General features: G+C 35.8%; 1 non-coding gene across 1 annotated transcript; it reads left to right on the top strand.

Moving 5' to 3' along the window:
* The first annotated feature begins 556 nt into the window (after positions 1–556).
* Positions 557–664, top strand: LOC112759989 (small nucleolar RNA R71). Its single transcript, XR_003180448.1, has one exon. It is a non-coding gene; the product is annotated as a small nucleolar RNA R71 (small nucleolar RNA).
* Positions 665–8,107: the final 7,443 nt, after the last annotated feature.

Genomic DNA, 8,107 nt, shown 5'->3' with positions numbered 1-8,107 from the left:
GTTCAGAGTTCTCTGTCTGTTGCTGAGTGGATGATGGAAAAGGTTTACCATTGTTAAACCTATTTCTTCCACCATTATTAAAGCCTTGTTGAGGCTTTTGTTGATCCTTCCATGAGAGATTTGGGTGATTTCTCCATGAGGGGTTATAGGTGTTTCCATAAGGTTCACCCATGTAATTCACCTCTGCTATTGCAGGATTTTCAGGATCATAAGCTTCTTCTTCAGAAGATGCCTCTTGAGTACTGTTGGATGCAGCTTTCATTCCATTCAGACTCTGAGAAATCATATTGACTTGCTGAGTCAATATTTTATTCTGAGCCAATATGGCATTCAGAGTATCAATTTCAAGAACTCCCTTCTTCATAGGCATCCCATTACTCACAGGATTTCTCTCAGAAGTGTACATGAATTGGTTATTAGCAACCATGTCAATGAGTTCTTGAGCTTCTGCAGGCATTTTCTTTAAGTGAATGGATCCACCTGCAGAGGTATCCAATGACATTTTAGCTAATTCAGACAGACTATCATAGAATAGGTCCAGGATGGTCCATTCTGAAAGCATATCAGAAGGACACTTTTTGGTCAGTTCTTTGTATCTCTCCCAAGCTTCATAGAGGGATTCACCTTCTTTCTGTCTGAAGGTCTGAACATCCACTCTAAGCTTACTCAGCTTTTGAGGAGGAAAGAACTTGGCTAAGAAAGCCTTGACCAGCTTATCCCAAGAGTTCAGGCTATCTTTGGGTTGAGAGTCCATCCATATTCTAGCTCTGTCTCTCACAGCAAAAGGGAAAAGCATGAGCCTGTAGACTTCAGGATCTACTCCATTAGTCTTAACAATATCACATATCTGCAAGAATTCAGTTAAGAACTGAAAAGGATCTTCAGATGGAAGTCCATGAAACTTGCAGTTCTGCTGCATTAGAGAAATTAATTGAGGTTTCAGCTCAAAGTTGTTTGCTCCAATGGTAAGGATGGAGATGCTTCTTCCATGTAAATTGGAATTAGGTGCAGTAAAGTCACCAAGCATCCTCATTGCATTATTATTATTTTCGGCTGCCATCTCCTCTTCTTGTTCGAAAATTTCTGAAAGGTGCTTGCTGGATTGTTGTAATTTAGCTTCTCTTAGTTTCCTCTTTAGAGTCCTTTCAGGTTCTGGATCTGCTTCTACAAGAATGTTCTTGTCCTTGCTCCTGCTCATATGAAAAAGAGGGAAACAGAAAAATAATAATAGGGATCCTTTTTACCACAGGTATAGAGGTTCCCCTGTGTGAGTAGAAGAAGAAAAGAATGTAATGTGAAGAAAGAAACACAAGGGTAAGGAGAGCAGAGATGTGGGATGAAGAGAGGTGTTAGTACATGAATAAATAAATAGAAGGAGATGAGAGAGAAGGAGAATTTTCGAAAATTATTTTTGAAAAAGAGTTAGTGATTTTCGAAAATAGTTTTTGAAAAAGGTTAGTAATTTTTCGAAAATTAAAATCAAAAATTAAAATAATTAGTTAATTAAAAAGAAATTTTGAAAAAGAGGGAAGATATTTTCAAAAATTAGAGAGAGAGGGAGTTAGTTAGGTAGTTTTGAAAAAGATAAGAAACAAACAAAAAGTTAGTTAGTTAGTTGAACCAAATTTGAAAATCAATTTTGAAAAGATAAGAAGATAAGAAGTTAGAAAGGATATTTTAAAATCAAATTTTGAAAAAGATAAGATAAAGAGATATTTTTGAAAAGATATGATTGAAATTAGTTTTGAAAAAGATTTGATTTTTAAAATCACAATTAATGAATTGATTCACAAGAAATCACAAGATATGATTCTAGAACTTAAAGTTTGAATCTTTCTTAACAAGCAAGTAACAAACTTGAAATTTTTTGAATCAAAACATTAATTGATGATGTTATTTTCGAAAATTATGAGATAAAATAAGAAAAAGATTTTTGAAAAATATTTTTGTAATTTTTGAAAATATATAAGAAAAATGAAAAAGATTTGATTTTTGAAAAAGATTTTGAAAAGATAAGATTTTTAATTGAAAATTTGATTTGACTCATAAGAAACAACTGAATTTTAAAAAAGTTTTGAAAAAGTCAACTCAAATTTTCGAATTTATGAGAAGAAAAAGGGAAAGATATTTTTTTGATTTTTGAATTTTTAATGATGAGAGAGAAAAATATGAAAATGATGCAATGCATGAAAATTTTAGATCAAAACAATGAATGTATGCAAGAACACTATGAATGTCAAGATGAACACCAAGAACACTTTGAATGTCATGATGAACATCAAGAACATATTTTTGAAAAATTTTTTATGCAAAGAAAACATGCAAGACACCAAACTTAGAAATCTTTCATGTTCAGACACTATGAATGCAAAAATGCACATGTAAAACAAGAAAAGATGCAAAACAAGAAAACATCAAGATCAAACAAGAAGATTTACCAAGAACAACTTGAAGATCATGAAGAACACCATGAATGCATGATTTTTTCGAAAAATGCAAGATGAACATACAATTGACACCAAACTTAAAAATTGACTCAATACTCAAACAAGAAACACAAAATATTTTTTATTTTTATGATTTTATGATTTTTTTGGATTTTTCGAAAATTATTTGAAAAAGAAAAATAAGGATTCCAAAGTTTTTAATATGAATTCCAGGAATCTTGTACTCTTATTCTAAAGCTCCAATCTGAGGGTTAGACATGGCTGAATAGCCAGTCAAGCTTTAGAAGATATTGATACTTTCGATGTATAGAGCAACTAAGTGTGTGAGAATCAACAAGCTCTTGTGATGATAAGTTGAAACCCCAGTCCAAAAGATTAGACATGGCTTACAGCCGGCCAGGATTCAACAAATCATCATGAAACACTAGAATTCATTCTTAAAAATTCTGAAGAACATAATAAAATTTTTGAAAAGAAATTTTTTTTTTCAAAAATAAAGGAGAAATTTTTGAAAGATTTTGTAAAATTTTTTGAAAATAAAACAAAAAGAAAATTACCTAATCTGAGCAACAAGATGAACCATCAGTTGTCCAAACTCGAACAATCCCCGGCAACAGCGCCAAAAACTTGGTGCACGAAACTGTGATCTCAGGCAACGGCGCCAGAAACTCTGTACGCACGTCTTAATAAATCATTTTTCATTCACAACTTTGATACAACTAACCAGCAAGTACACTGGGTCGTCCAAGTAATAAACCTTACGTGAGTAAGGGTCGATCCCATGGAGATTGTTGGTATAAAGCAAGCTATGGTCACCTTGTAAATCTCAGTCAGGTGGATATAAAATAGTTATGGAGTTTTCGAACATAAGTAATAAATAGATAGAAAATAAGGATAGAAACACTTATGTATATCATTGGTGAGAATTTCAGATAAGTGTATAGAGATGCTTTCGTTCCTCTGAACCTCTGCTTTTCTGCTATCTTCATCCAATCAGTCTTACTCCTTTCCATGGCTGGCTTTATGTAAGGACATCACCGTTGTCAATGGCTACTTTTTATCCTCTCTGGAAAATGGTCCGATGCGCTGTCACTGCATGGCTAATCGTCTGGAGGCATCACCCTTGTCAATGGCTGCATCCCATCCTCTTGTGAAAATGGTCCAAATGCTCTGTTACAGCACGGCTAATCATCTGAGGTTCTCGATCATACTGGAATAGGATTCACCCTCCTTTTGCATCTGTCACTACGCCCAGCACTCGCGAGTTTGAAGTTCATCACAGTCATTCAATCCCAGAGTCCTACTCGGAATACCACAGACAAGGTTTAGACTTTCTGAACTCTCATGAATGCCGCCATCAATCTAGCTTATACCACGAAGATTCTGATTAAGAGATCCAAGAGATACTCATTCAATCTAAGGTGGAACGGAAGTGGTTGTCAGGCACGTGTTTGTGGGGGAATGATGATGATTGTCACGTTCATCACATTCAGGTTGAAGTGCGAATGAATATCTTAGAAGCGGAATAAGTTGAATTGAATAGAAAAACAGTAGTACTTTGCATTAATCTTCGAGGAACAGCAGAGCTCCACACCTTAATCTATGGAGTGCAGAAACTCTACCGTATGAAAATACATAAGTGATAATGGTTCAGGCATGGCCGAATGGCCAGCCCCCATGAAAGTCTAAGATAGCATAAAACTGATCAAAGATGTCTAATACCATAGTAAAAAGTCCTATTTATACTAAACTAGTTACTAGGGTTTACAGAAGTAAGTAATTGATGCATAAATCTACTTCCGGGGCCCACTTGGTGTGTGCTTGGGCTGAGCTTGAATGTTACACGTGTAGAGGTCAATCTTGGAGTTGAACGCCAGTTTGTAACGTATTGCTGGCGTTCAACTCTGGCTTGTGACGTGTTTCTGGCGTTTAACTCTAGACAGCAGCGTAGAACTGGCGTTCAACGCCCTTTTATGTCATCTAAACTCGGCCGAAGTATGGACTATTGTATATTGCTGGAAATCCCTAGATGTCTACTTTCCAACGCAATTGGAAGCGCGCCATTTTGAGTTTTGTAGCTCCAGAAAATCCACTTTGAGTGCAGGGAGGTCAGAATCCAATAGCATCAGCAGTCCTTCTTCAACCTCTGAATCTGATTTTTGCTCAAGTCCCTCAATTTCAGCCAGAAAATACCTGAAATCACAGAAAAATACACAAACTCATAGTAAAGTCCAGAAATGTGAATTTAACATAAAAACTAATGAAAACATCCCTAAAAGTAACTAGATTCTACTAAAAACAATGCCAAAAAGCGTATAAATTATCCGCTCATCACTGCCCAACACCAAACTTAGAATTGGTGTTTGGGACTCTGCAGAGCTCTGCACAGAAAGAGAGGCGTGGCACACTAGATGTTGCACTGTTATCTCTCTTTTAGAAGGAAAATTGGGATGAGGCATCTTGAATAAGATGTGATCCTCTCTTAACTTTAGGGTTAATTCTCCCTTATCCATATCAATGATAGCATTGGCTGTGGCTAGGAAAGGTCTTCCAAGGATGACACAGTCATCCTCATCCTCTCCTATGTCCAAGACAATAAAGTTGCAGGGATGTAAAGGTTTTTAACTTTAACCAAGATATCCTCCACTAAGCCATATGGCTTCTTCATGGTCTTGTCTGCCATCTCTAAGGAGATGTTTGCAGCTTGTACCTCAAGTATGCCCAACTTCTCCATTACAGAGAGTGGCATGAGGTTAATGCTTGACCCTAGGTCACATAGAGCCTCTTTAAAGGTCATGGTACCTATGGTTCAAGGAATCAGAAAGCGTCCAGGATTTGGAAGCTTCTGAGGTAGCTCTTGTTAAACCAAAGCATGGAGTTTTTGGTAAGCAGTGGAGGTTCTTCCTCCAGAGGCTTTGTAGCAAATAGCTTGGCATTCAACTTCATTAGAGCTCCTAGGTACTGCGCAACTTGCTCTTCCCTAGTGTCTTCATCCTCACTTCAGGATGAGTAGTCATAAGAACTCATGCATTGCAGAAGTGCATTCAAAGGAACCTCAATAATAGGACACTTAATTGCAATTCCTAGGGAGAATGACTCGGGACTTAAAACTCTTAGTTATTTTGGTTTGAATTGTGACAATCTTTATTTTAAACTTTGATTGAGAGTTAATTTTTGGTTTAGACTATGCTTGCAATGAGATTCTATTTTGTGGAATTCTAGATCAACAATAATTCTCACACCAAGTTTTTGGCGCCGTTACCGGGGATTGTAATGATGTTACATTATTGGCTATTGTTAATATGTGAATATGTGAATAGTTTGTTTTTGATTGGTTGCTTGTTTTTGCTTGTAAATATGTCTCTTGGTTGTTAGTTGCTTTAATAAATTTTTGTTTTAAAATGCATATGTGAATAGTTATTGCCTTTTTGACTTGAGTTTCATGTTTAAATTTTTTATTAATTTTTGAATGGTTAAATTTGGATAGATTTTTGTTTGTGCTTGAATAGTCCATGATTTTGATTTGAAAGATAAAATTTTGGTTAGTTTTAAAGTTTACTGTAACACCCCAATTTCCCTAAACCTTACCTCTAGCCGTAAGGCAAAGGTTAATCAGAAGTTACGACAGTTCTAAGGCTTATACATATTTATATATAGAAGGAAATAATATATTCTAGAAGCCTGATGAAGGATTAAGCTCAAAGACAGAATTACAAAAGTGCAAAACGTTCACGCGAAACTAACGCATAAGATATAAGGTACAGATGCAAAAGATCAGAACATATATAGATATAAGAATATAATAATCATAGGGAACTAGCCGCAGCTTGCGGAGTTTATACCGACTAGTATATATAAACATACAGAGTTTTGGAGTTCAAAACAGCTTATACAACTATTCTCTCTAAATAAGCCTCTAAGGCCATAAAGATAAATATACAAAGAGATGTGAGAGTAACTACAACAAAGTAAAATAGAAATGAATAAAGAAGGAACCATACTCCACTCTGTCACCATATCCACAATTTACCAAGGTGAATTACGACCTACATCTAAAAAACAATAACAAAGTATGGAATGAGAACCGGAGGTTCTCAGTATGGTAACAGTGCCCAATGATGTAAGATGTAAGGCTCCGGGACACCGAAGGCAATCCTAGAACTTCACATCACATACGGATATTCAAGCTTAGAACAAAATAAATAAATAAATCAGGAACTTAAACCATAAACCGGGTTATCTAAACTTAGAGGAATTCTAACTAATACTAATCACACCGCTGTATCCCACAGCCTTCACCACCCTAACCTCCGTGCGATCCCATCGCCACCGCCTACCTAACCTCCTCAGCACCAGACAATCACAAGATAAATGCAAGCAAGTAATACACAGGTAATAATCATATATAGAAAGTAATTCAAGAAGCAAGTAGGCATATTATACAATTAGGCAAACCCAAGTAGTCAAAGCAAGCAAGCATATAAGAGATGCATATGATGAATGCCTATCCTATTGGCTCATGATATCACTTGTCGGTCTATGAATGCCAACCCGACATATCCTTTCGGATGTCGCCATTCTGCCATGTTCGAGGATATAGTGCTTGGCACGCTTTCGTTCCTAGGATATAGTGTCTGGCACACTATCGTTCTGAGGATATAGTGCCTGGCACACTTGCATGCTCAATTCGAGGATATAGTGCCTGTCACACTCTTGCGGCAGAGAAGGAAAAACAACACCAACATATAACTCATCACAAATCATTCCAAGGATATAGTGCCTGGCACACTTTTCACATCCAACAAGTCAATCCACCTCAAATCATCACCGATCATCACCATTTCTTATCCCAATCACTTTTAATTATCAATTATCAACATTCCAAGGATATAGTGCCTGGCACACACTCTCTCTCAATCATTATCACTCCAAGGATATAGTGCCTAGCACACTCTCAACATTAATCAGGATCATTCATTCCTTTTTAAGTCTTCAACTCATCACATCCATCATCGATTCATAATTTCTATTTCAAACTCATCAATTTACCAGTTTCTCAATTCATACATCATTCTTCCTTCCCCCTCAACTAAACTGATCATCAATACACCAGAAACCTAAACCTCCGTTCGCTAACTTTTCAAAGAAAAACTCACATAGATTCTCCTAAAACCTTTCCTATATTTCAATGCCCAAAAATAAGTCCAAGAGTCTTAAAATGGTGTCACAGAAGCTTACAAGCCTAATTCTCCATATCTAAACTCAAAACGGAAGTATCCTATAGATTCGAATCCAGTTGAAATAGTTTAGTTGAATAAAATAAAAAAGGAAAATCATTCCTCTTGCAAAAACTAATTTTAAGTTGGAAATCTCTGCACCAAGACAGCAAGCTACCTGTTCTTACAAAATTTACCAAAAATCATATTTTCATTTGATGTATCTGAAATTTTTCAGAAATAAACTAGACTCATAGAGCTTTAAATCAGTCAAAGTCTCATAGAAAAATTATTTTTCTGGAGAGAGTTATACTGATTACAAGTTTACTTTCAAAAACTAGTTTTGCTGTCAAAATAGCTAAGAGCTCTATTTTTAAAACGAGCACAACTCCTTCTACAAAATTCATAATAGTCTAAAATTTTGACACAAACAAGAAAATAGTC

Source organism: Arachis hypogaea, chromosome 16, assembly GCF_003086295.3.
Source record: "Arachis hypogaea cultivar Tifrunner chromosome 16, arahy.Tifrunner.gnm2.J5K5, whole genome shotgun sequence".
In the NCBI taxonomy this organism is placed as follows: domain Eukaryota; kingdom Viridiplantae; phylum Streptophyta; class Magnoliopsida; order Fabales; family Fabaceae; genus Arachis; species Arachis hypogaea.
The sequence above is the reverse complement of the archived record's forward strand: the minus strand, read 5'-3'. Positions and strand labels throughout refer to the sequence as shown.